Source organism: Halichoerus grypus, chromosome 1 (assembly GCF_964656455.1).
Source record: "Halichoerus grypus chromosome 1, mHalGry1.hap1.1, whole genome shotgun sequence".
Taxonomy (NCBI): Eukaryota; Metazoa; Chordata; class Mammalia; order Carnivora; family Phocidae; genus Halichoerus; species Halichoerus grypus.
In genome coordinates, this window is record NC_135712.1 from 87,736,624 (window position 1) to 87,764,201 (window position 27,578).

General features: G+C 36.5%; 1 long non-coding RNA gene across 1 annotated transcript in view; it reads left to right on the forward strand.

Moving 5' to 3' along the window:
- The window catches only part of LOC118553802 (uncharacterized), a 50,486-nt gene that overhangs the window by 22,360 nt on the left and 548 nt on the right, over window positions 1-27,578 (forward strand). Inside the window, exon 2 of the long non-coding RNA XR_004926213.2 lies at window positions 24,228-24,288. This is a non-coding gene — a long non-coding RNA (uncharacterized LOC118553802). The remainder of the gene's footprint in view (window positions 1-24,227; window positions 24,289-27,578) is intronic.

Below are 27,578 nucleotides of genomic sequence, written 5' to 3' on the forward strand. Positions count from 1 at the left end.
TTGAGCTCTTTGGATGAAGGAAATGATGAAATAAGGTTAATGGCCTGGCTTCCTTGGGAAAGTTTGAGAGTGAACCTTTTAAACTTGCTCTGCCTAAAGGCCCTAGAATGCTCTGTGTAGTAGATCCCAAACTAAGGGGTCATGGTAAAGAGTCTGCTTTACGTTATGTTTTGGGTGAATCTATGTAGCCAAGTTGTTACAGATGACAGAGTAAACAGTGGGCATAATCTGGGCAAAATGCCACTGTGATGCTATACCAATTAGCCCTACGGTCAGGCTACAGGTGTCAGGACTTGGTTCAGCTATTTGGGTGCAGTACTGGGAGGCATTTTGTCCTGGGTATCCATTCTTGATTTGTTTGTCAAATTTCATCTTCATCATAAGACTTGGAGAGGGCACCTGGGTGGCTCAGTTGGTTGAGCGACTGCCTTCGGCTCAGGTCAAGATCCTGGAGTCCCGGGATCGAGTCCCACATCGGGCTCCCTGCTCTGTGGGGAGTCTGCTTCTCCCCCTGACCCTTCCCCCCTCTCATGCTCTCTCTCTCTATCTCATTCTCTCTCTCAAATAAATAAATAAAATCTTTAAAAAAAAAATAAGACTTGGAGAAACCTCAAAAATACTATCTCTTCCATTTTTTTCTCCATGTTCCTCTTTTCGATCATATTTAAGAAGCCACATTAAATAAATGGAATGCTATTCTCTTCTGCAACTCAGCAGGAAAGGGACTACCTTGGTAACCCATTCTAATATCTCCCTAGTTCATGAAATATATATGTTGACTTAGCTAGTTTGTGAAATCTCCATCTGAAGCCACTCCACCCCCCCAATATCTTGTTGAAATTGGCCAAAGTCAGATTCTTTTAATTTTCCCCTCAAGTCTTGTTTATATTTCTTTGGGTAGATTTTTAGAATTTAACATTTGATAAGTACTTATTATATGCTTTGCATTATAGTAAATAATTTAATATTCATGATCTCTTCTACTCTCTCAACAGGTAGGTACTATTATTTTCACCATTTTTCAACATGAAGACATTGAGGCTTAAAGATGTTGAGTAATTTGTTCACGATTTTATAGCCAGTGATTGGTGGAGCCTGGATTTAAATTTAGACCTGTCTCATTGCAGATCCTGAATTGTAATTCTTATGTTATACTATGTTCAGCCATGTGATTATTCACCAAGTATCATTACACATGTTCTGCTAATACTTTGCAGATCTTTCCCCCCCCAGTTTTATTGAGAAATAATTGACATATATCACTATATAAGTTTAAGGTGTACAGCATGATGGTTTTTATTTATATACTGAAATGATTACTACTATAGATTCAGCTAATACCCGTCTTCTTATATAGATACAATAAAAAGGAAAAAAAAAGAAAAGAAGAAAGGAAGAAAAAATCTCCTGGTGATGAGAACTCTTAGGATTTACTCTCCTAAAAACTTTCCTATATATCATACAGCACTGTTAGCTATGTCATCATGGTGTACATTACATCCCTAGTAACTGTTTATCGCTGAAAGTCTGTACTTTTTGACCACCTTCTTCCAATTCCTTCATCCCCCACCCTCCCCGTGTTTTATAACCATAAGTCTGATCCCTTTTTCTATGAGTTTGTTTGTTTGTTTTTAGATTCCACATATAAGTGAAATCATATGGTATTTGTCTTTCTCTGTTTGACTTATTTCACTTAGCATAATGCCTTCAAGTTCCATCCATTATTGTAACACCTGATAGGATTTTTTCTTTTTTGTTGCTGAATAATACTCTATTGCGTATATATACCACAACTTCTTTATCCATTTATCCATTGATGGGCATTTAGGTTGTTTCCATGTCCTGGCTATTGTAAATAAAGCTGTTATGAACATGGGGGTACATATCTTTTTGAGTTAGTATTTTTATTTCCTTTGGGTATATTCCCAGAAATAGAATTACTGGGTTATATGGTAGTTTTATTTTTAATTTTTTGAGGATCCCCCATACTGTTTTCTATAATGACTGTACCAAAGTACAATTTCACCAACAGTGCACAAGTGTTCCCTGTCTATTGGGTTCTTCAGTTCAGTTATTGTATTTTTCAACTGTAGGATTTCTGTTTGTTTGCTTCTGATGTTTGCTATCTCCTCGTCTAACATGTCAGTTTGTTAATGCACTGTTTTCATGATTCTGTATAGTTGTCTATGTTTTCGTATAGGTCACTAAACTACCTTAAGAGGATTCTTCTGAATTCTTTGCCTGACAACTTATAGATCTCTATTTCTTTAGGGTCAGTAATTGGAGTTTTATTAGTTTCCTTTGGCAGCGTCATACTTAACTGATTTTTTGAGATCCTTGATTCTTTGTGTTGGTATTTGTGCATTTGCGTAATGAGCCTCCTTTTCCAGACTTTACAGATTTGCTTTGGCAGAGACCATTCTTCATCAGTCACCTCAGTCTGGGTTACTGGTTGTATCTGCAGGTAATGCCCTCGGTCAGGTTGGATCTGCTATTACAGTCTGTTTGGGGACAAGGGAACTGTGTGAGCTCTGAGATCGGCATGGGGAAGGTGTGCCACTGGCTGAGAACGTTGGATAGGCTGCTGGTGTGGTTTCTACCCAAGTGGTACTATAAGATCGGCTCACGGTTGCTTGGGTTCTCTGATCAGACTCACTGGATGGTCATGAATGGGCATTATATTCAGTAGTATATGGGGCTATGAATTAACTTGCCTGCCCTGGAAGGGCAGCAGGACAGGACCCAGGGTCTGTACAGCTTGTCATTTGATGATTTGAATCAGGACAGAGTGTGCACTGAATTCTCTGGTCAGGTGAAACTATTGGTTTTGCTTTGCAGATGAGAGAAACCATTTGCTGTGCTCTTTGTTCAAGTGCTACTGTAAGCAAGCTCTGGTTAGGTTCCCTACTCAGACAGGTTGAGGGCTGTATTTAGCAATGAGTGGGGATATGAATTCCTTGCCTGGGTGCAGTGGGGGAAGCAGCTCTAAAACTGGTAAAACTGCTTATCGCCTTAACTCAAGCTGCCCTGTACCCCAAGTTCCCTGGCTCAACAGGGCCATTGGCTTTGCTTTACAAACTATTGACTTTGCCTGCCCTTCTCCAGAGCTGAGCATTGCTGGGTCACAGAGCTTCCAGGAGTTGTCACCAGCCCTTCTGTTCAGATGGGACTGGAAGATCCTCTCTATAGTGGGTAAGGCTATGTCCCAACTCCCTTGCTTGGGAAGGAATGGGAGTGGCCACTCCAGGCTACTCTCAATTTGTCAAACATGTTCTTCAGTTGGGTAGCAGGGTGGGGAGCTAACTCTCAGTCTTGGCTAGAAATTAATCCCCTTGCCTGTGTATAGCATGGAAACCCTCCACACCCTGCACTGGCTTTGCTCTGGGGTGATCAGCTCTGCCTGTCCAATCTTGGCTCTAGCAGTCCCAGGCCACTCAGCTTCTAGGAGTTGTTGCCAGTTCTTCTTGTCAGATGGAGCTGGAAGGCATTCTCCACAGTAGGTGGGGCCGTGACATTGCTCCTTGCCTAGATGTGGGCAAACAGGGCTCTAAGGCAAAACTCTCTGTCTGAGGATCCAAATTAGGCAGTTCTGCACCCCATGGAGTTCCAGGTTAGATTGCACCACTGACTTGGTTCTGTCAATGAGCAAAACTGGGATTTCTACTTGGGTACTGCAGGTATGAATATGGTCTGCCAAGATCCATGTTGCAAGGCCCTCCCCACTTTTCTGTCACAGTCAGATTCCTGGTAGTCAAGCCGCAGAGTCCCTTGCAATCCCCATGGTGTGAGATCAGAGAAGAGGTTCCCACAAAGCAACACACAATGCTGGGTGGGGTGGGGCTGGTTGTCCTCCCTGGGTTCTTTTTTTCCACTAGAGGAACCAGAGGCTCAAGAGAGACTTCTCTGCATGGGGCTGTGCTGGCCTGGGGAGGGACAATGTGGTCAACATGTAGTTGCTTCTCTTACCCTTGTAATGCAGTCTGTCCTGGTCTTAGCAGTGCTGGGAGTGGGGATGCTGTTCTTCAGCTTCACCCCCATGTTCTATGATTCTCTCAATGGTGTCTTGTTCTTGAGTAATTGTTTGTTGTTCTTGTGAGGGGAAGGGAAGTCAGGAATGACCTATTTTGCCATCTTGGTGACATCACTCCCACAGATTTTTTTTTGAAATAGTTTTTTTTTTTTTTTTCCCGAACCATGCCTGTAACTCATTAGTGAGTAATGACCAGTATATGTTTGTTTGTTTGTTTTTAAATGCAAGGGACTATATACAATATTATGAAATAGAAAACACCAGAATAAACTGATGTAGTAACGATAGGTATATTTTTGTGAAACATTTGTTATAGGTATATATATAGGCATATAGGTGTATAAGTGTCATTGAATCACAATGCAAAATGTATTTATTACTGTAAGTCATGTAAGTCATGGTAAATTTAGAGAAACAATGCAATGCCTGATATAAAAGCAGTGTAAGTTCTTTACTATCAAGATACATAGATCTTAGTAAGAAGGGAAAATATGTATATATTAATGAATATCAGCAAAATACACATCAGTAGGTTATTCAAAGCCAAAATATACATATGTAGGTAATATTAAAGTCATAATCCTCTTCCAGTACCTACCATCCTACTGTGATTATTATTTTTCAGAGTATATGTGACACTCTTTGAACATCTTCAGGACAAGGACATGCCTTATTATTTAGAATCCTTAGTGCCTTGAGCACAGGAAGTGCTTCATGAATGCTTATTGAATGGATGAAGGGAGGAATGAGGACAAGTAGCCTCCTATGTAAAGAGCATTATTTTGGAATAGCACATCTTGAGTTTGGTGAAACTTATAACCAGCTCTTTATATTATATGGCTGTTTATTCCTTTTAAAAATGAATCGCTTTCTGCTATATGTGAAAGAACTTGAATAAGCCACAGAAATTTTCTGAGGAAGCATGTAAGATGGGAATTGTCATGGTGGCTCCTTGCCTATCTTGACTCAGCTGGAGCCCTCTTCTGTCAGCTTCTCCAAGATATACTTATAAATGAGTTGGGCCAAGTTTACTTAAGAGAAAAAGTGTTGAATACATGTTCTTTGGTATCTTAGTTACTTAACCTTAAAACTTTGTGTCAAACACTGATATTAAATTAAATGCAGAGTTAACACTTTGTGAATCAAAAAGGTTTTTTTTTAATGTCCATTTCTTTACTCTTTAACAGAGTTATATAAAGGTGTTTTGTAAAGTTCCCATGATCCTCCCAGAAAATATCTTATGCAGTTATTGACTTAATATTTGCTGTTTAAACTTTTGTCAAGTGAATGATTTAACCAAGTTTGCATAAATAAATAATTCACATTTTATTTTTTTAGGGGCCACAGGGTTGCCTTTTAAAAACTGGTGTAAAAATGTGCAAGATGGAGAAGTGAGGCATGACTCAGAAGCTACAATATCTGGATATACCGAGAAATAGCATTTAAAAATTTTATTTGAGATTCTTTAGTTTATTTCTTGCTACCTAAAAATTATCTTTATTGACTTTATTTTTTTAATTAAACTTAGTCTGAACAAATACTTATTTATTGGCTAATATATGCCAAGTATCAAGCTAGATGTTGACGGGTCAATGGTAAACAAAATGTAAAACCACCTCGTGATGATGGAGAGGAAGCAGACAAGTAAAAGGTGGTTCTGGAACAGATATGTGCATGTCACAGCAGGGGTGAGACAGAGCCTCATGAGAGCTCATGGAGCATCTCCTCAGATTGGGTAGCGTGGGGAGATGCCTCTCAGGAAAAGTGGGAGTTAGGCTGAGAACTGAAGAATGAGTAGGAAGTTTGCTGGGGCAAGAGAAGGGCAACCTGAGGTCCAAAGAAGAGAAAGAGGGAGGGAGAGAGAAAGAGTGATAGTATATGCTGCTTTGTGAGAATTTCTGAGTAGTTCCACATGACCAGAACTCAAGCATGCCAGGTGAGAATATGGAAAGGTGTGGCTGGAAGAGAAAGGTAGGGATAGAGGGGTTTCTAAACCACGTTCTGGAGTTTTTACTAAATCCTGAGGGGAATAGGGGAGCTTTGAAGGTTTTTCATTCGAGGCATGAGATGACAGTTAACTTGGAGCAACTAATGGTGCTTTGCAGCAGCACTATAGCCACCTTTCCCTTTACTCTGCAGGAGAGAAGAGAGCAGGAGAGTGTTTCCCTCAACCTCCTTCTTCAGCTGCACTCTCCTGACAGGCTGAAGGGAAGCTTCAGACATCATGTCTGCTAGAGCTGGAGACTCTGTTGCTATAGGCAGAACAGCAATCACAACAACACTTGAAATTAGATCTCTTAGCATTTTATAAATCTTTCTGACTACCTAGAGAAAATTGTTTTTTTTTCTTCACTCTGATAGAAGATGAAAAATGGTAACTGAACAAGAATATTTATAGTCCTGCATGACAGATGGGGAGCATTAAGCCCATTGACATTTACTTAAAAAATGGTACTGTGATTAACAAATATTTTCTCGACTTTCATTGAAGGTGGAATAAAAAGAAATGGGCTTCTGTGGCAAGCTCTTTCTTTGTTATACATGCCTGCCTAGCGTTTCTACTTATTTCCGCCTGCAGGTTCTGTATTAGTCATCCTAAACTTATGCCCTAAAGAGAAACATATGAAATTAGACTTCTGTATAAATGTTTTCAACTTCTGGCATTCCTGATGTGGCCTCCTGTTTGCTTTATTCTGTCTCGTCTGCTCTTCTGGATCACTTCGTTCTAAATTATTCTTACAGGTCTTTGCATTTTTGCCTTCATCCATCATTTTTTAAGGGTCTTAGAACCTTTCAGAAAATGATTTTCATATGTATTTTATGGGTGCTTAAAAATCATTAGAAGCCAACATTCTTTTTTTCATTGTAAAATGTTCTTTCCCTTCTCCTATCTTTCTGCACATGGTTTTGTGAATCTGCTTGAAATCTCAGGCACATACAGACCACTATGTGTAGGTCAATAGATGTTACTTGAATGACAAAACAACGAAACAGTTCTCGACACTTGTTAAGGCAAAAATACAGCGGTATATTATCACTCTGGGGAACAAGAAAAGGTCTGGATACATCATTCTGGCAGAAACCATCACATATGCACAAATATAGTATCTTAATTAAGAAAAAAAAGCTTATGTTGAATGACTAGATAACTAAAATTTTCTGGTTTGTCTTGACACTCACAGTCTCACCAGCTGCTTGTCACGTCTCCTGCTACTTATATTTGCCTACCATCAGCTGTCCACTTGCTTTTGACCTTGACTAACTGAAGCTCTATACTTCTCATAGAAGACCCTGAGATCATCAGATCTGGTTCTTGCCTTCTGTCTGGGCTGTGCTTGGGCTTATTTTATGTTCTTCACCCTCAGCCTTTCAAACAATTCATGATCTAGCTCCCAGCCCTGCCAAAGGTTTACCAGGAGCTAGGGATCTGGTGTCAATGTAATAGCTGAGTTTTACTAAGGTCCTGAATAAAAATTTTCCAGAAATGGCTTGTGTTTCTTGCAGGCTATTCATGCTCTTTCTTCTTCACTGCCCTATATTCACATGGCTACTCCTTCCCATCATTCAGACCTTGTCTCCAAAATGCCATTTCCTGTGATCATCCTAGTTAATATTTGTTTCCCAAGCCGTTATTTTGGGAAGCTTAGCTGCTACTTAAAAAAGGTCCCATTATGATGTTTATTTATATTTCACATAACAGTGTTGATGTGATTGGTCCAGATTATGGGAAAACTCTACTCCACAGGGTCATTTATGTATACAGGATCCTTTCATCTTGTTCTGTCATATGCCCGAAGTATTTCTATCATCTGAGTAACTAAAGCTGTGTTGTTGCTACATTCAGTTTTTAGCCAATGGGAAGAGAAAAGAGTGCACAGAGTAGGCATCCTTAGTATGTTAAGGCACAGAACTAAAAGAGGAATACATCATTTCCTTCCCTATTTCATTGGTGAGGACATAATCACATGGGCACACTTGCTGCAAGGGAGGCTGGGAAATGTAGTGAGCTGGGCAGCCATGTGCTCAGTTCAACTCTACTTTTATAGGAGGATGGAGTTTTTTGGACAGCTAGCAGTCCTCACAGCACTAAGTCACTCTGTTATCACATGACCCTGTTTTATTTTTTCACAGTGGTATCATTATCAGAAATAATTTTTAATTAATGGATTAATTCATTTTTCTTGTTCACTAAATCTCTCATTAGAATATATGATTTATAATAGCAGAACCATGTTCTATTTTGCTTACCTCTGCGTCTTCAGAGCATAGAACAGTGCTTGGCATATAGAGGGTATTCACAAGGGTTTCTGATAAGAAAGTTCTTATCAGATACTCTCTATTAAAGCTCTCCTGCTTTCCCTACTCTTGTCTCTTCAGATTTACCATGACCCAACCTAGATCAGCAATTCTAGTTCCTTGGCTTACATTCACCTATATGCTTGTCTCCTGGTTTATTCCAGTTTTATAAACTCTTCATCTTGTATTCATTCTCCACTAGTGCCAATGTTCCCGGTGTTGAAATGAAATTGCAAAAAGGAGATTAATCTAGACTCAGCTTTATGTGAGTAGGAACAAGTTCTGTCTTATGCATTATTTACATATTCATTGCCTAGTAGTGCCTATCACATAGCAGGTAAGCACAAAGGTAAAGAAATAACAGTGAAAAGATATACACTAAACTTCAAGAGAAGTGCAGTGAAGGAAACACTAAGATGTTAAGATGAAGTAGAAAGGGTACTTAGAGAAGACTTTGCCTAAAGAAGTAATATTTAAGTTAAGATACAAAGGGCCTGAAGAAGAACAGAATCTAAGGTATTATATAGTACAGTTGCTGAAAGTTCAATTTGGGTTTATAACCTGGTTCTATCACTTATGATATGTATTAGTCTGCTCAGGCTGCTATAAGAAAATACTGTAGACTGGGTGGCCGAAACAACGGACATATGTCTCATAGTTCTGGAGTCTGGAGATTAAGGTGCCAGCTGATTCAGCTCCTAGAGAGGGCCCTTTTCTTGGCTTGCAGATGGCCTCCTCCTGGCTGTATCCTCAAATGGAAGAGAGAGAGTGCTCTCTCTCTCTCTTACTCTCTCTCTCTCCCTCTCCCATCCTCCCTCTTTTTATAAAGCCATTGAGACCATCATGAGGACCTAGCCTTATGATTGCATCTTAACCTCTCAAAGGCCCTATTTCCAAATACCATCACATTGGGGGTTAGGGTTTCAACATATTAATTTGTGGGGGACAGAATTTGGTCTGTAGCATGAACTATATAAAATTGCTCAAATCATTCCACTTTGGTACACTTCATTTTCTTCATCTATAAAAGAAGGATAATAATAGGACTCACTTCATAAGATTGACATATTAAATGAATGAGTATTCTTAAAACTCTTTTAAAAAGAGTCCAGACATAGTAAGTGCTATTTGAGAATTTATTAAATAAATAAAAATGAAGTGCATGACAAACAGAGGAAAGGGTATGGATACAACTTCTTAGGAGAAAATGTCTTCACAATTTATGTGCACAGAAAGGAAACTACTATGAGGAGAACAGTGAATAAGGATAGAGAGAACCTTGAGATGAAGTGGAAGGGGTGACCAGGGGCTAGATCTACTTGGACCTCGAGCTCCTGGTAAAGAACATGGGTTTTGTTCTAATTGCACTGGGAATCCATTTTATTTTTATCAGAGGGTTTAAAGATTAGATTTATGTTTTAAAAAACTAGTTCAGATGATCTATAGAGAAGAGATTGTAAAGGGGAGAGAAAGGAAGTACCGAAACTGATTAAAGGCTATTGCTCTAGCCCAGAGGATAATTATGTAGGCTAGAACAGAGTGGTGATGACAATCTGGGGGAAAATTCAGTTTTGAGGTTTGGTGGTTAAGTGGATAGAATTTATTAACTAATTGCATGGAGGAAGAGGGAGATTTGAGAATCAAGGATAGTACCCAGATTTCTAATTTAAACTCTTGGCTGTAAAAAGGTATTAAATTCTTAGTTCAAGAACACTGCAGATGAATCAATTTATTGGAGAGTGGGAATTAAGATGTCAGTTTTAGATCTATCAAACTTGAGATGCATATGAGATATCTAGGTAGAATAGTTAATTGGTTATTATATCTATATAGGAGTTTGGAGGTGAGGTCTGAGTCAGAGATAATTTGGGGGAATTAACTTTATTTGAATGATATTTGAAGAATAAATGAGGTCACCTAGAAAGGGTATGAGAAAAAAAAATATTGACAGGGTTTGAAGGGTTTGGTTGGGGGGAATATGTAGTGGGAGTTAAGACTGCAAAAAATGGTCAACTTAATGTTTCTTTTTTTACTTTTTTCTATTTATTATAAAAAAATTTCAAACACACAGAAGTTTAAGCAAGGCTAAATGGTACAGGAACAACCATACACCAAGTAGTCCAAGTAGTAGTGGATTCAACAGTTGTTAACATTTTGCCATATTTTGTTCATCTACCTATCTCTATATCTACATCTGTATCTACATTTGTATCTATATCTATCTATACATTTCTCCAAACTATTTCAAAACAGGCTGTAGATATTATGACACTTTACCCCTAAATATTTCAGGCAAGCATCTTCTAAAACTAAAGACATCATTCTGTATAACCACAATACCATTAACACATACAGTCATACCTTGGAGATATTGTGCATTTGGTTCCAGACCACCACAACAAAGTAAATATTACAATAAAGCAAGTCAAATAAATTTTTTGATTTTCTAGTGCAAATAAAAATATTCCTCTACTATAATGTAGTGTGCAGTGGCATTATGTCTAAAAAATAACAATGTACATGCCTTAATTTAAAAATGCTTTATTGCTAAAAAAAATGCGAACCATCATTTGAGCTTTTAGTAAGTTGTAATCACTGATTACAGATAACCATAACAAATACAATAATAAGAAAAAGTTTGAAACATTATGAGAATTACCAGAATGTGATACAGACACATGAAATAAGCAAATGCTGTAGGAAAATGGTACCGGTAGACTTGTTTCAATTTGTTAAAAAAACCACGATATCCGCAAAGCACAATAAAGTGGAGCTCAATAAAATGAGGTAGACCTGTAGAAGAAAATTGGCAGTTATTCACCAACATAACATAATACCTAATTTTTATTTACAGTTACTCAATATCTCCCAAAATATGTTTTATGTATTTAAGATCACCAACATTTAAAGATGAGGTGGAGGAGCAGGAACTATGAAAGGGGGGTAGAGAAATATGGGTCTCCGTGGAAGGTAAGGCAGGAAAGCCTGGTATCAGCGAAGCCAAAAGTAAAGTGATTTCAAGGATGTTAAATCTGTAAATACTAATGGCCTTTTGCTGTTAGCACTTTGCCTCAGAGAAGTTGGGTCCAGGGCTATTTGTAGATGTTGAACAGCATGACTTACTGATATCCCTTCTGATTAATGATTTATGAAACAATGAGAACTCACCTCCCAATTGATTTGGTAAAGAGTTAAAGATGAAAGGAGATAAAATCCAACATTATTTAGTGAAGGACTAAAAGTTGACTGTTGCCTATTGACTTGCACTTTATCATTCCATTTGGTAGTTTTATAATGCTTTTCTTCTGGCAACTGACCCAATTTCAGTGATTCCTCTCCTCTTTAAAATTTTTCACTCCCTGCATGTCCCATTAAATATGCCATTAATTTAATGTTATTTATAATCCCAGTTCTTTACTCCTCTCACCAATTAGAAAGACCATATAATTTATCTCTCAAATTGGAACACTGTTAAGTGAAAGGAGCATCATTAATAGTTACATAGAACTAAAGGTATAAAGTGGGCTGTTTAGGCAACCCAGTTTGTATGGTCGCAACTACTGTGGGTAAATCCCCCTCTCTCTTTCTTTTTCCTTCTTCTCTTACTCCTTCCTTTACAACTGAGGCCACATCACATATTGAAAATAAAAGTCCCCAAGATATCTCTCTATATAGCTTTCAAGAAGTCATAGAATAAAATGCATATAAACACAATTTTTCAAAATTTTAAGTACTGTTAAGTGATTTCTTAGCCATACCTTACTTTTTCTAATATTTTTAATTTCCAAGGTTTTTCTCCCTTATTAATTTCTATTTAGTACATCATTTATGGAATTTATAGTTACTTTACTGACTAATCTGAAAGAGTCTCTACTAAAGCCCTTGACTAAAAAAAAATACAAATTAATGTATATTTTAAATATCTGTTACCTTATTTCACATAATTGATAGATTATATTCTGCAGTAAAAAGAGATTATGCTCTCCTTGTAGTAAAAAGTGAAGTCAATTTAATGGAAATACAATTCTCAAATATATTTGAAAAAACCTTGTACAAAAGTATATTAAAAAGAAAACCTTGTACCAGTAACTGTTTGTTGAATGAACAAATACATGAGTGAGCCAAATTAGAGTGTTTTAGTTTGTTCTTAAATTGATAGAATAGTAGGTTCAACCATTGTCTTTTCTTACAAGAAAAGGCAAAGATGAACACAAAATATATTTATTCTTTCCTTCATCTTTTCTGCCATGATTCCTCCATTAATTTGAATCAAAATAAGTATATGGTAAGAATGTCCTAAGACTGTCAGTGGATTTTTGGGTTTCCCCTAAAAGTAGGATTAAAAATGAATTATACTGTTACATTCTGTTTTGAACAATGGTTTTGGTAGGTCAATATAACCTGAGGTTGGTTGGTTGGTTTGTTTGTTTTGTAGTTTTCAGATTTTTTTCTTTCTTTCTCTCTTCTTTAAAGGCTTATTTTTTCAGAACAATTTTAGTTTACAGCAGAGTTGAGAAGAAGGTACAGAGATTTTCCATACATCCCCTGCCCACAAACATGCATAGCCTCCCTCATTATCAACATTGCTCACCAGAGTGGTAGGATGAACCTACATTAATAGTTTGCTTTAGGGTTCGCTCTTAGCGATGTCCATTCTATGAGTTTGGACAGAGGTATAACGACATATGTGATCATTACAACATCATATAGAATATTTTCACTGCCCTACACATCCTCTGTGCACTTCTTATTCATCTTCCCCACTGCCCCCACCATCGCTGCAACGACTGATCTTTTATTGTCTCCATAGTTTTGCCTTTTGAATTTTTTTTAAATTGTCAGCAATGGGTGTTCTACAAAATAATTTTGAAAAACTTCAGCTTTGGAAGGTGTCTGTCAGTACTCAGCATGCATTTCCATTGTCTTCTGTGTTCTCTGTGTTGCAGGGGCTGGGAAGCTAAATGCTGCATCTCTCAGGCTCCCTTCCTATTAGGGTTCTGGATATGATTTAGATTCTGTCAATAAAATGTACTCACATGAAATTTATGGGACAGAAGGGAGGCAGAGACCATCTTCTTGCTGCTGTGGTGGTTGGCAGCGAGTCAAGTAGATTTGTTTACTGTGGCCAAGCTCCAGTGCTAGTGTGTGGTTACCATCTTCATGGATGTAGAGGCAGCAGCGGAAGCAACAATGGTTTTCTTCTCCCTGGTTTCTATCCGGGGTCGTACAACCGTGGAGTTGGTGGTCCAGTGGTGGCTGCTTGACTTCTCTGCTCTGTGTAATTTGTAGGCACACAATGTCTGTATTACACCCCTTTGAGATACCTAGAAAGGTTTTGGTAACTGAATCTTAAATGATACTACTTTATAGTGTTCAGTTTTTGTGTATAGTAAGATTTATTGAAGTATTTCTCTATTGAACATATAAGTTACTTATATATTTTTAGTTTTCACATTTATAAACTATGCTGTGAGAACCATTTCTTATTGTTAAACATTTGAGTTTATATAGAAATTTTATACTTGGCCCTTAAGATACATTTCTGGTTAAAAAACATGTACAATTTAAGGCACACATATACATGTATGCATATATATATTCCACATATATTCATAATTTCCTAAATTAATCTCTAGGAGGGTTGTAGAAATGAATATTTGTAGCAACTTTATATGAGAGTTGAGACAATTTTATTTTGATGGAGAAGAATAGTAAGGGAGGTAAATGGTGGACCACCAGGACATGGGTTGCTAAGTAGGATTCTGATGGGGGCCAATTGAAACCTTTAACATCCTCAGGCATTGAAAATAAGATGGCATCTCCTCCCACCTTCTTTTTCTTTTTTAATTTTTTTAAGATCTTATTTATTTATTTGACAGAGAGAGACACAGCAAGAGAGGGAACACAAGCAGGGGGAGTGGGACAGGGAGAAGCAGGCTTCCTGCGGAGCAAGGAGCCCGAGGCAGGGCTCGATCCCAGGACCCTGGGATCATGACCTGAGTTGAAGGCAGCTGCTTAACCAACTGAGCCACCCAGGTGCCCCTCCTCCCACCTTCTTTAGACATCTACCATCTATCTATTTATTTATCTCTATTATCATCTATCAATCATCTATCTACCTCTCTCTCTGAATATACATATGTGTCTATACATGTACCTATATGTATATAAGTCTAAATGGATAGATAGACACATAAGTGGCTATTTCCAAAATTTTTTTGCCTTTCTCCCTCCATGCTGACTACTCTGATGCTTCAAAAAATATATCAGAAATCAAATTCTTAACCTTTTGGATCCTTGCTTTGCTGATGCTCTGAGTAGGTGCCTCAGATTGGGAGCCCTCAAGTTCCTCAATTAAGGGTCTGGAGCAGCGTGTATAGCTGATATGAGGGAAGAATAATGATGCATTGAAGAGAACCTTTTGCCAAGTTCATGTTTTTGCACGGGTCTAGCCTCAGCCAGCTGGGAGTGAACACATACAGAAAGTAGGGGCGTAATCATTTCTGGACATCACAAATCAGCTCTCTTAAAGCTCTGCTTGCCTCTGTTGCTTCTGGAGTAGTAGTTTGGTTGTCTCCCCTTGTTACTTAATTGTATGCATCACTTCCTAACTTTTACTTTTGCAAGTTTTCTCTTTTTCTTGTCTGACTCTGACAGTGTTCACCCCCAAGAACCTAGCAATATGCTGATGTCTGTCTCTCAAAACAAGTTTATTGAATAAAGGAACAAATGGATAAATAAGGAAATGTCAATGATACATGCTACCCTACCACCCTGAAATTTCTTCTCCACCATCACACGTAGATGCCTGAGATAAAATATAGCTCAGCGTATCCTGACCTAGGTTCAATGATGTGTGTGTTCTACTGTAAAAATTGTCTTTTTTGTTTATTTTTTGTTTTATGTAGATACAGCTGGAGATAGACAGGAATGTGTTTAGAAGGCAGCAAATACCAAAATTATGTAGACATATCTGTATTCTATATTCTCATTGTCTTAAAAATCAGAACTTGTCCTAGTTTCTTGGCATTCGTGAAAGCATTCCTTTGGGATAATTGGACGTGATCTTTCTAAAGCCTTTTCTTAGCCCCATGGAATGACCATTTATCTCCACAATTTTCTACTGCATCTTTTTTGAATTAAACTCAGCACATTGTTTTCTTAACTGAAAGGTCAGACTTTCGATCTGATTATTTCACTAGAATTATCAGCCAATGACATCTCTATTTTTCTGCAAATATTGATTTCTCTAATTTCTTTTTCTCTAAATATATCTCAGAGCTAATAACTTTTAAGGCAGTCTTTCTTTTAATACCAGAATTGCATTTTGATGTTTTTAAGGTATACTGGGAAGACTTCGCTGATTCTCTATTTGTCTGCTGCCTATTTATTTCACAAATGGAATTCTTTGAATGCTTTTACCATAAAAAACATTTATAAAGTATACTCTCAAAATATATTGTAAGCAGGTATAAGTTTCTTAAAGATTTGTGGAAATGAAGGTGACTCGGATGCTATTTCTGCACATTTTCAATATCTTGATATGGAGCAAAGATGTTGCTTAGTAGGTTTTAAAAAACATTGAATGATCTAATCAGGAGAGAATCTGAAAATATCTACTGATGTACCATATAATTCCAAGAATCCCTAACTGGTGCTCTGTTGCTCAAGATTTCTCACAGTATGTTCCAAGGAATAGCAGTTTTGAGGAATGTTAGGAGTGCTACACAAAGACATGACCGTGGTCAAATAAACTTTAGGCTAAAAAAAAATGAAATGGGCTTCCGTGCTTAAGGAAGTCTCAGAAACTGTAACATGCTTCTGTGCTCTACATTTCTCTAAGGGAGGCATCAAGTTCACAGCTTTTCTCAGGTATTTGACCTCGAAGAACGCTCTTTGTTCACAGAGCAATTTTGTGGACTTACATTCCATAAGACGTACCTTAGAACTGGTGTAGGCCAAAAAATTGAGATGGACAAAGTGACTTTTAACCCTTTTAAAGATCAGATGTGATCACTCACACATACTCCTCACAAAAAGTCAGGGACAGCTCACTTTCCTGAACCTCACAGAGGTTCTGAATCAAATTCCCAGCGATTTGTTGCTGACTTCATTTCTTAGTCAACAATGGGGAAGAAATCAATCTCTTAAAACACTGGACACTGTTAGCAATATCAGGAGAGCCTTTCTAACTGAACTAGCACTCAGGAGGGTGGGCTATAGAGTACAGGGGTCTTTGTGGAATAAAGACTCCCCTAAATAAACTTTAAATTAACTAAGCATCTGTCAAATGTAAGTGCTATGTAGGTACTGTGAAGTGGGTCACAGTGTGGATGGCAAGTGGTCTTTTGTATCACCTCCTTCATAGGAGCCTACTGTTTTATAAAGGAAATTATGATTACACTTTCCATTACTGGGAAGATTTCCCTAACCACAGTCTCAATCCCTCACTAGTACTCTCTTGTGTTAGTTAATTAATTAATTACAACTTTATTCAATAGATATGCATTACATGTCTAGGAAGTATTGTTTACTGGGATGGGAAACTTAAAAAGAAGCAAGCATAGGTGTGCAGAATAAAAAAAATCTGTTCTAAACATATCAAGCATGAGATACTTCCTTAGATATTAAAGTGGAGATGTTGAGTTAGTTGGACAGAGAAGTCTATAGTTGAAGTAAACTTTGGGTCTGGTCATGCACATCTGGGAGTCATCAGCATAAAGATGATGTTCAAAGAATGGGATGGATGAAATACTCTAGATATGTAGTGTAGATAGGAAAGGGAATAGTTTTAAGGACTGATCTCTGAGGGCATACCAGCATTCAGAGCTCAGAAAGAGGAAGTGGGTGTGACAAAAGGGGCAGAGAGAAGTGACCAAGGTCTTGGAAGGAAGAATTAAGAGTATGCTATGTTCTGGAAGCCAAGTGGAGACAATGTTTCAGGAAGGAGGGAAAAATCATGTCAGGTGCTCTGGAGTCAAGTAGGGTGAGGTCTAAGTGCTTTCCAATGGATTTGGCAATGTTGGGGTCATTGAGGACCAGTTTCTATAAAGGAAGTACCCCCTCTATATTGCTAGCAGTGGATGATATATAAATTGCTTTTCAAAGGGGGTAGCCATAGTGGCTTCAGCCAAAGACTCGACCCTTATTTCATGTAATTGGCTTTGGATCAAAAGCTACTTGTTTAGTCCATGTAAACATTTTGTTCCTTATTTGATATCTGTAGGTAGATGGACTAGAGAGAAAATGCGTTTGTTTTTGTGGCTAGGATTTTTTTCCTTTAATCTTTTGATTTAAACTTGGTTCATATACCCAGAGGATAAGCTGGATATGTGATGAAAAACTCCAAAGTGAACATTTGAAATGAAACCCTGATACTGAATTTTTAAAAACCGTTTTCTCATTTTAATGAGGCTTTTTCTTTGGTACCAACGTACCACTATTTCTTCCTAAGCTACTTTCTAGTTAGCATTGTGGTAACAAAGTAAGCTTAATTTTATGTTCTATATGATTTTTTATATTGAGATGGATTCCCATTCCCTATTCTGGGAGTTGATTTTAAAAATTGCAAGAAGGCAGGGTAATATGGATGTTATCATGTCCATCCCTTAGTCTCTAGACAAGCCACAATTAAGGAATTAGAGTGAGCTAATTATACATCCTAATATTAAATATCCCTAAGAAAGGAGATTAGAAATGTACTAGGAAATTGTAATAGCTTTTCCTGAAACATTCAAGCGTTTTCTAATAAATATTGTAATTCCAATTTCAACTGAACTGAGGTCACACTGAGCAGTCAAAAATAGCTTCTTAATACCATTTGTATATTCTATATTTTTTCCTAGCTCATATTTTAGTCTATGTGTCAAAATGGAGAAAATGAGTTATGTTGTTTCTCCTTTTCTCTCTCTCATTTTTTTGAAAATAAGACAGTCTGACAATGAACTAAGCTTTTCAAGGTCAGCACATTATGTGCCTCTGTTTCTTCATTTGCAAAACAGGCAGAGAGTTTCTCCTTTGTCATGTCATCTGAATGTTATGAAGTCTGATTAGATTATTAGACTCATTAAGTAAACTCCGTGGCATTTGCCTCCTTGTACTAGGAGAAAGACATTTTGCTCTTTTGGTATTTGAAATCTGTGAAAGAAAGACAATTTGCTGTATTTATTATTTGAATTCTGTGAGGAAGTTTATGCAAGATACATCTAGCTAACTTCAGGAAAATTTTGTATTAGGTGCAAAGTTTGATCCTTAATGTAACCAACTGAAAACCTCATACTGATACTAGATTTTCTTCCAGCTCCTTAATATGATCATGGTACAGCCTTTGAGTAAACTGCTGATACAGTTCTCAAAGCTAAAGAAGCTGTGGCAAAGTCGATCTAATGCATTTTTTGGGGGATGGAGGGATGAGTTGTGAGATTATGAGATAATTTGCAAAACAGCAGTGCCTGAGAGGATAATCAAATACTGATTTTGGACACATGTATTTTCAACCTAAGTGGTTTCTAGTTTTGATTGTAAACATGACTTTAAAGGAGGGGTAGAATTTTGTCATTTCATATCCTGTAGATGGCAATGTTGCACTTGAAAAATAAACAGATAAATGCATAAAGAAAGTCTGTTTCCCAGATGCAGTGTTGCTTAATAACCAGTGAACAAGAGCTTTAAAGCCAATTCAAGGTATGCTGTTTGGGAAATATATTTCAGATGTAGAATACATATGGAATAGATAAATATTGATAAGTGCCAGCATTTACATTTAAAATTGTGATGGTTTTAGAGAATGTTTTGTTTAACTGTGTACTTTCCTCTAAAGTGGTCTCATTTTTAAAAAAAATAATGCATTATTTCAGGTCTCAGATTTGCTTTCACATTGCTGAAAGATGAACATTGTCATTACTAAAACCTACAGATTTTAAAAATTTACACCATTTAGTGTTCCACCACAGAACCAGGAAGACGAGGAACCCAGGGATAAACATACTTTGGCTTTCTCATTGGTGTCCAAGGACATTATTGCTTTCTCTGCCTTTGAGCCCTGAAGCATCAGGGACTGAGGTAGGAGGGGAGAGCTTCCTCAAGCAACTGACTTTGTTATTCTCATTCAGTGGATTGGATTTCAAAAACAGCCCAGAGAGACACATGAGAAAATTTCATTTAAAATACAAAGCCTCCATAAGGCAGATATGCTAACTCACTTGCTTTTAAATTAAGATGAAAAATTCAAATGTATATAAAGATATACTGCAAACAAACAGGAGGAAAATGTAAACTGAAACTATCGACTCTAGAAATCTAGTATCTTGACATATTTGAACCTAAAGCTGCCTTTTACTGAAGGCACATGAAGAAACAGAATCATGGTTTTGTTCTGGCTTATTGTCCTCCTTAACCGTGAAATATCTGCCACTGTTATTATTGCTAAGAATAAAAATTTCTTGGTAAATTTTATCCAGACAAAGAACCAATCATCTGCTCTTTGATTAGAATGAGAGAACAACAACAAGGCACTGGGATTGTGGAAAGAATTTGAAAGTGTGATTTTAAAATTTTGGTATAGTATCAGACTGAATGAGAATGATCTTTCTCAGGAATAGAATATATGCTAGCCTTATTTTTTTCCCCTAAAACACATCTTTGGTTACTGAATCTTAATTTTATGTATTAGAAACTTCTGGTCATATTCCATGTCAGTGTGTATTTATGCTCTGGCTTCTCTTCTTTTACAAATTCTTTGACAGCAGGAGAGGAAGAGCTGTGGAGAGCGCAGGTGTGTGGGTGGACAGGCCTGAGGTGCCACCTGGCTGTGCCCGCCTTAGCCTGTGACTTGCTGAAAGTCACTTGATTGTAATAAACTTCAATTTTAATTGATGAAGTAGTAAGAACATCTGTACCCATCGCTTAGGTATTTTGGCTCATAAGTATTCAATAAATGATGGCTTTTACAGTTTATTTTCCTCTGAGAAATGAGATTTTCTCTCATCGTTTTTCTCCTTTTAGCAAAAGAAAAATTACGTAGTAACTATTCAATAAATATTTGTTAAAATGAGTGACTGAAAGAGTGAATTAATTATTGAAGAAAGTTTGTTCAGTGACATTCATATCGGAAAATTTTCTCCAACTTCTCTCTCTAGACTTGAACGTAAGACAGAGTAACCATGTCTCAAGGGTCTGTGCTTAAATCATACAAAAGAGAAGAAGCAAAGCAAAAGAATGTCAATATATTTAAAAATTTATTATGATGTGTCAAGTATAATCATAGAATTTTTCCTGTTAAGGAGAATTTCTAATGAAGTTCATACTGGGCTCTGATGAACTCTTCAGTTTATGAGTGGGAGTCCATTCTATCTTCTGCATCATGACCAGGGAAATAAGTGAGATCTCCAGCTCAATATCAAAGGCAATGTTAATAATTTGTTTGCTTATTGTATGTATATGTTTTCTATTTTAAGCAAAGAGGTCACAGGGGTTCTGTTTTATATACTAAGTTTAGAGAGCTTTACAGAACACATAGAAAACTCTGCTGAATTGTCCCAAAGCTAAACATTTGGATCTAATAAGGATTTCAAAGGATGCTAATCTTTGTAAATTAGTTTTTACTATGAAGTGAATGCTTCAGCTAATGATCACAAATAAATCTAATCCTATAAAACTCTTGGCCCAGCTGAGAAGTCTGTGATTAAAAATTGGATTCCAGATATAAACTCTTCTTTTCCTGGGTTCAGTGTATTTTGTGAAACGATCTGGCAATAAAGAGCAATGCATTTGGATGACTTGGTTTTCAGGGAAAAACAGAGCAGGACTTTTACCTTTGAAATAAGACACTGTCTCATGTACACGCCTAGTAACTAGGATCCATTAATTTCTACCAATAAAGAATATCGAGTATCTCTATCATTGAGAGAATGCTTACCAGATATCTGGGATTATATTAAACAACTTACATGGTTGATCTCTCCATGGTTACCTCACCCTGCCAGGTAAATACTGTTATCATCAACCTTATTTTAAAGAGGAATAGATTGCTGGAGAGATTGAAGAAGTAGTCTTCTGTTTCTAGCCAGGAAATGATACGCTTGGGCCATGAACCCAGGCAGTCTGACCCCAGTAATAGTCTAGAGACTGGACTCTTAAACACTAGACCATCCTGCCCTTCTAGCAAACACCTTTATGTGGAACTCTTGTCAAAGCTCTAGCTGAGAGAGACCTTGAACAGAAGCAGCGTAAGTCTGTGTTTTTTAGTCTGGGGTATGTTTGTCTCTCTTGTTATATTTCTTATATCTCTCTGGTTCTGTGTTCCTTAGTCTGGGACATATTATGTTTCTTTAGAGGTTATATTATGACATAGAATGAATATGACATACCTCCAGAATGAATTATTTTACTCCAGTGTAGTCGGACACAACTTTATTACTATTGTAATATTGCAAATGTTTGTGGCATGAAATTATTTCCAGTGGAAACAATTGAAAAACACTAATTCTCTATCTTCATATAAGCTTGAAGACCAAAAGGTAACATAGCTTAGCCCTATTCCTCTGGTTCTCTTTAACATTTTTTATTATTGAACTCTGTTTAAATATTATATGCTATTTTCATAGGTGGTCTATGATATAATAGGGAATTTTTTTGTGGCATTATAAACAACAACATCTGCTGTTGAGGTCTTCATTAGTTACCTTGTTCAGAGTTCCTTGTAAAAAATCCTTGTGACAAATTCCACCAAGAGCTGGGAACTTTCTTAGTGAGTTCATTATCTCCTGGATGATGAGAGCATGCAGTTCATTGTGTTGTCCTTTGACCTGGATTGCTAGGAACTTAGAATTAAGGTTTGGAATCACTTGTCATATTTCTCCCCAGTCAAGACTTCACATAATTTTTTTCCCTTAGTTCTCCTGCAATAGTTCTTTTAAAATCTTTTATCATGAGTTAGTAGTCTTGGGTTTATTTATTTGCTTTTATTCCAAATTTCCCCAAATCCTTTATGAAAATGAAAAGGGTACAAAAGCAGTGAGCAAGAAATACACATAGAAAGTAACACTGTGAGATGTACATTTGTTTTTCCAGTTCATGTAGGTAGAATTTTCATTAATAGAGTAAACAATATAATAAAATTCCAGTGTGTGACTGACAACTTCTTCTTTTTTTGTTATTGTTTGTTTTTGATGCATGGATATTATGGCTGTAAAATGACCTTCCACAAACCAGACTTTAAAATAAAAACAAATATTTTTTAAGGTCTGTTAAGGTCTATTAAGATTTTGACTGATGTTTGTTTACAACCATATAGGTAACACTGAATGTTTGGACATAATAAGCATTAACTAAATATATTAATCCTAAAAATATTCTAAAGTCATGATAAAAGGAAGAGAGATTGAGTATTTTGTGTTCTTCACTGATTCTGAAGACCATGTCTCATCCTGTTAAATGTTGTCTCTCTTGAGAATAAAGTATCCACAACTCTAGGGGGTAACCTAGCTTTCTACAAGTCTTCCTTAATTAAAATTTACATTCTCTCACTGAAATTACAGAAAATATGGCATTTTTACAATAGTATGCAGATCTGTTTTTTCCTACAATTATGTGTGTGTAGTATAATTGATAAGGGGCAAAGATAAGGGGCAAATCTTTTTGCCTTTAAACCAACTTACATTCTGAACTCCTCATGATTCTGTTATTATTTTCCATTTATTTATCTAAAGATAGTGATTTCCCACCTGTTGATCAAATTGTATAAGTGTGCATTGTTTAGAAAGAAGTTATAAATTTGCAAAGCCAGGTAATTCCAAATGGTACAACAGAAACCAGTTCTAAAAGTATTATGACGTTGGGGGATGTTTGAAATAAGTTGGTATTTATCTGTGTCATCAGTGCTTCATGAAACTCTGACTCATTTCATTAGTAGAAATATCTATCCAGAAAGTCAATAAAGAGTGCTGAGAGCATTTGTGAAATGCCATTGACTTTTACAATTGCAAGAAATCCATCTCCCTAAACATGAATTGTGCTATATCTGTGTGTCTTCCAATAAACATCTCCCCATCAAATAATTTCAATGTCAGTAAATAGAATGGAACATGAAAATCCTTGTGTCTATTCTTCCTTTCAGAACAGAAACTCTGACCTTGCCACATTTATAGAAAGTTAATATACCTGAAAAAATTCAATACAGCTCTTTTGGCTAGAACTGTAGCTTTAGTTTACATTTTAGAAATTATTGCAAAGGTAATTTGACATCTTTATTTTAAAAATTATATTAATAATTGCAAGAACACATGTGAATGGAGTAATCTTTTTCAATCAAATTCTTATGCTTTTATGGAATGCCTATTTTGTCTTTAATGACTTGGAACCATTTTCCTCTTCCTGAAGAGGACATTATGCTTTTGTTACATTGTGACCTCCCCACCCTCAGTTATTTCTTCCTCTCTTAAGTGCCAGAAATGTCCTGAAAAGAGAAAACAGAGCACAATGATGCCATTTTCTCTGAATATATTGTCTAGAACATTTTTGTCATATGGTTTTTGTTATTATCTTTACTTAGGGCAATATTCTTTTATCTTATGTATTTATTTCTTTCAGTGCATTTGAAAAGTGGCGATATTATTTTCTTTATTGTGTGGAGAGGAGATGTGAAGTTATGGAAAGAAGTAGTTAGAATTGTCTCTTATTACCTCAAAGTATAGAAGCAGAACATGTGGGTGAAATCTTCAGAGGATCATTGTTTCTTTGTAAGAAAAGATTTTGGACTTGACTATCTTGGCATTTCCAGTCCCTGGGAGAATGTAGTAAAGGGAACTCAAGTATCAGATCGGTGGTATTGAACATTGTACTCCTATGCCTAGAAGACCTCTTCACAAATTCATGTTACAGCTAGTTCTTATTTTCTTCACAGATCAGCTTGAATTTCATCACCACTGGAAATTTTTCTTGGAATGGCTCCTCTATCACCCACGGTAATATCTCTGTAGTTCAATATCACATGTGCTTGTCTCTCACAACATGTGTTACTCTCCATTCTTATTGTTAAATTACTTGCTCATACCTGTGGCTAGTCTTACATGGCTTAAGAGTACGGATCATCACTTACTTGTTTTTGTATCTCTAGCACCCAGGCACAGTTCCTGGTAATAAAAAAGTTGAGTGAATGAAAAATTTTGGACTCTTTCAAATACATGATTTGGAAGGACATTTGAAAAAAATCTATTTGTTGTGTTTTAGTTTTTTTTGGTTTCATTCTTGTACCTTCTACAAACTCATATAAAGTATAATGTTATATGGTGTAACGTGCACATTTGCTCTAAAAAGCAATTTATTTGATAATCCCTTATTTTTTTTTAAGGTTTATTTATTTATTTATTTATTTATTTTAGAGAGAGGGAGAGAAGAGCATGTGCGAGCAGGGGGATGGGCAGAAGGGAAAGGAGAGGGAAAGAGAGGATCTTAAGCAGACTCCCTGCTGAGGGCAGAGCCAGACATGGGGGCTGTAGGGGGCACATGGGGGTGTTGGGGTGTGGTGGTGGGCTTGGGGTTGGGGGTGCTCTATCTCAGGACCTTAGATCATTATCTGAGCTGAAATCAAGAGTTGACACTTAACCGACTCAGCCACCCAAGTGCCCCTTGATAATCCCTTACTGATTATGGATGTACTCTTAGGATCACAGGAAACACTTTGCAAGTTTATTTTTATTGTTGAAAGTCATTGGGTGCCAAGTTTTGCAACCATTTTATTTCTTATAGGACCAAATATTTGAGTGATAGTAATATTTTTTTTTTTTCATTTTTTCTGTTTCCACTGAGGTTTTAGATGAGAGCTATACAATTGATTGAGCTAGAATTAAAAATAGAGAATGCCAAGTGTTATTGAGGATGTGGAACAAGTGAAACACCTAGGCACTGTTGATAGAAATGTAAATTGCTATAAAATATTTTGGAAGCCTATTTGCTAGTATTTCTAAAGCTGAATATACACATGGCCTATGATCCAGCAACACCACTGCTAGGTCTACACTATGACACATTGAAAGGAATACATATATTCATCAAAATACATATATAAGAATGTTTATAGCAGCACTATTTGTAATAGCTCTAAATTGGAAATATTCCAAATGCCCTCAACAGTAGAGTAGATGATCATTGTATATAAATACAGTGAAATGCCTATACAACAATTAAAATGAATGAAATGCAATGGTACAGATGAATCTTACACACACAACAGTAATAATATTGAATGAAAGTATTCAGAACCAAAATAGTACATACTATAAGATTCCATTTATATAAGTTTCAAACACTGACAAAACAAGTCTATGATGGTAAAAGCTAGGAGAACTTAGGAGCAAGGAGAAGATAACGATAAAAGAAGGGGGACATAAGAGGAGCCCTTAGAAGGTTGCCATTGTTCTACTTCATCATTTGAGAGGTGGTTATCCAGGTGTGTCCAATTTGTGAACAGGTTTAGAATGATGCAGCTATAATCTGAGCACTTTTCTGTATGTTTATTACACCTCACCGAAAACTTAAAGATGAAATGAAGTCAGAATAAAATGTCGAAATCATGATTTAGCAATCAGTAGGTATTCTAAATGGGTATTTTCTGTCTTAAATAAAAGTTTCATGATCCACCATTCTTTTATTAAATGTGTAGAATTTGGCTATGTTAAGGTAGCTGAGCTTTCCTGAACCTTCAAGCTTTTGTTGTTGCCATTCTATTGATTAGGAAATAGGTACATACAAAACCCCTTGGAGAGTAGTGTTAAAAACAAGACAACAGGCCCCAAATGGGTCACTTGTGCTACCAAGCCCCAGTTAATTACAGTCTCAGCTCTCCCAGAAATGAATCTTAAACCAATGAATCAGGCATCACCTGGTCACCACTAGTTAGTGATCTTCCCCGTAGATCCCTGCCATTCCCTAAAGGAAAGTAATCTTGCAATAACCAACCTGGTTTTTTGCCTAGAATAACTTCCTTGTTGCTGCTGCCTTCTGCCTATAAAAGTTCATTTTGTATAGTCCTTAGAGATCCTTTTTATTTGCTAGATTGGATGCTTTCTGATTCATGAATCGTTGAATAAAACCAATAAGATCTTTTAAAATTTACTCAGTTGAATTTTGTAACAGTAGTAATAAAGTCCCCCTTTCCTGTCACACACACACAAAAGTTAAATAAAAGAAAGAGTACACATGTACCTTACTGTATTATCAGATAATTTCTGATCTTTTTGACCCACCGTTTCTTCAGAAAGTCTTCAAGCTGCTACTCAAGCTGATCTAAAGCTGATCTGATGTTCAGGCAATGCTAATAAAATGGCTCAATTAGTGATGATTCTTTCACATGAAAAACCATTGAGCTTTGTGTACTTGTAAATTGATTTGTATTTTTTTTATAATGTGCATACTATTTATAGCATTTCTTTTTTTTCATTTTATGAATTTCTTTTTTTAATTTAATTTTATTATGTTATGTTAGTCACCATACAGTACATCAGTAGCATTTCTTTTTTAAAAACAAGAAATTATTCCTGGTTAAATAGAGGAAATACATGTTATTTTTGCTGAAAGTTAAATTTCTGTGTTCATGTTTTATGGACAAGTAGCAGCTGAGAAAACAATTAAAGTTGTAGAAGACTGACCACCTGTAGAGAAATTTATAACATTTATACTTATTAGCTACAAAAAGAGAAAAAGGTAATAAATCTGTTACTTCCTTGTTTGTCAGAGTCCAGGGAAAGAAGTGCTTTCATTAGCCTATTTGTCAGGCAGGTGTGAAATGAGGCAGAAAACACTAATATAGAACAATTAGGAGCAATCCAGAATATGAAGTTTTGACGGGAACTTAGGTGGCCTCTAACTATGAGAAGGTTTGAACAGCAACTTCTGACAAAGAAAACAAAAAAGGAAGTTAGGGGAAATTATGAAAGTGGTAATGTGAAAAATGACGATACAATCTTTGCAGTTCAGCTTGGCCTTTGAGATGCTCCATTTTGCATAGTTTAAATTTAGAAGGTCATTTAAGCACAGTTAATTGCCTCTGTAAAAGTGGATAGCCAATAAGTTAGTTTGCTGCTTGGTGCACTTTGGGCTTCAGAAGTGAAACAGAGAGTTTAGTTCTTAGAACTGGCCTGATAGGCAGGAGTCATAAATGCTTCCAAGTGTTACAACATCAGACAATAAAATTCTCACAACATGACCAGATAAATATTATCAAGGGATGTGAGTTAGAAGTACTTAGCATTAGTTT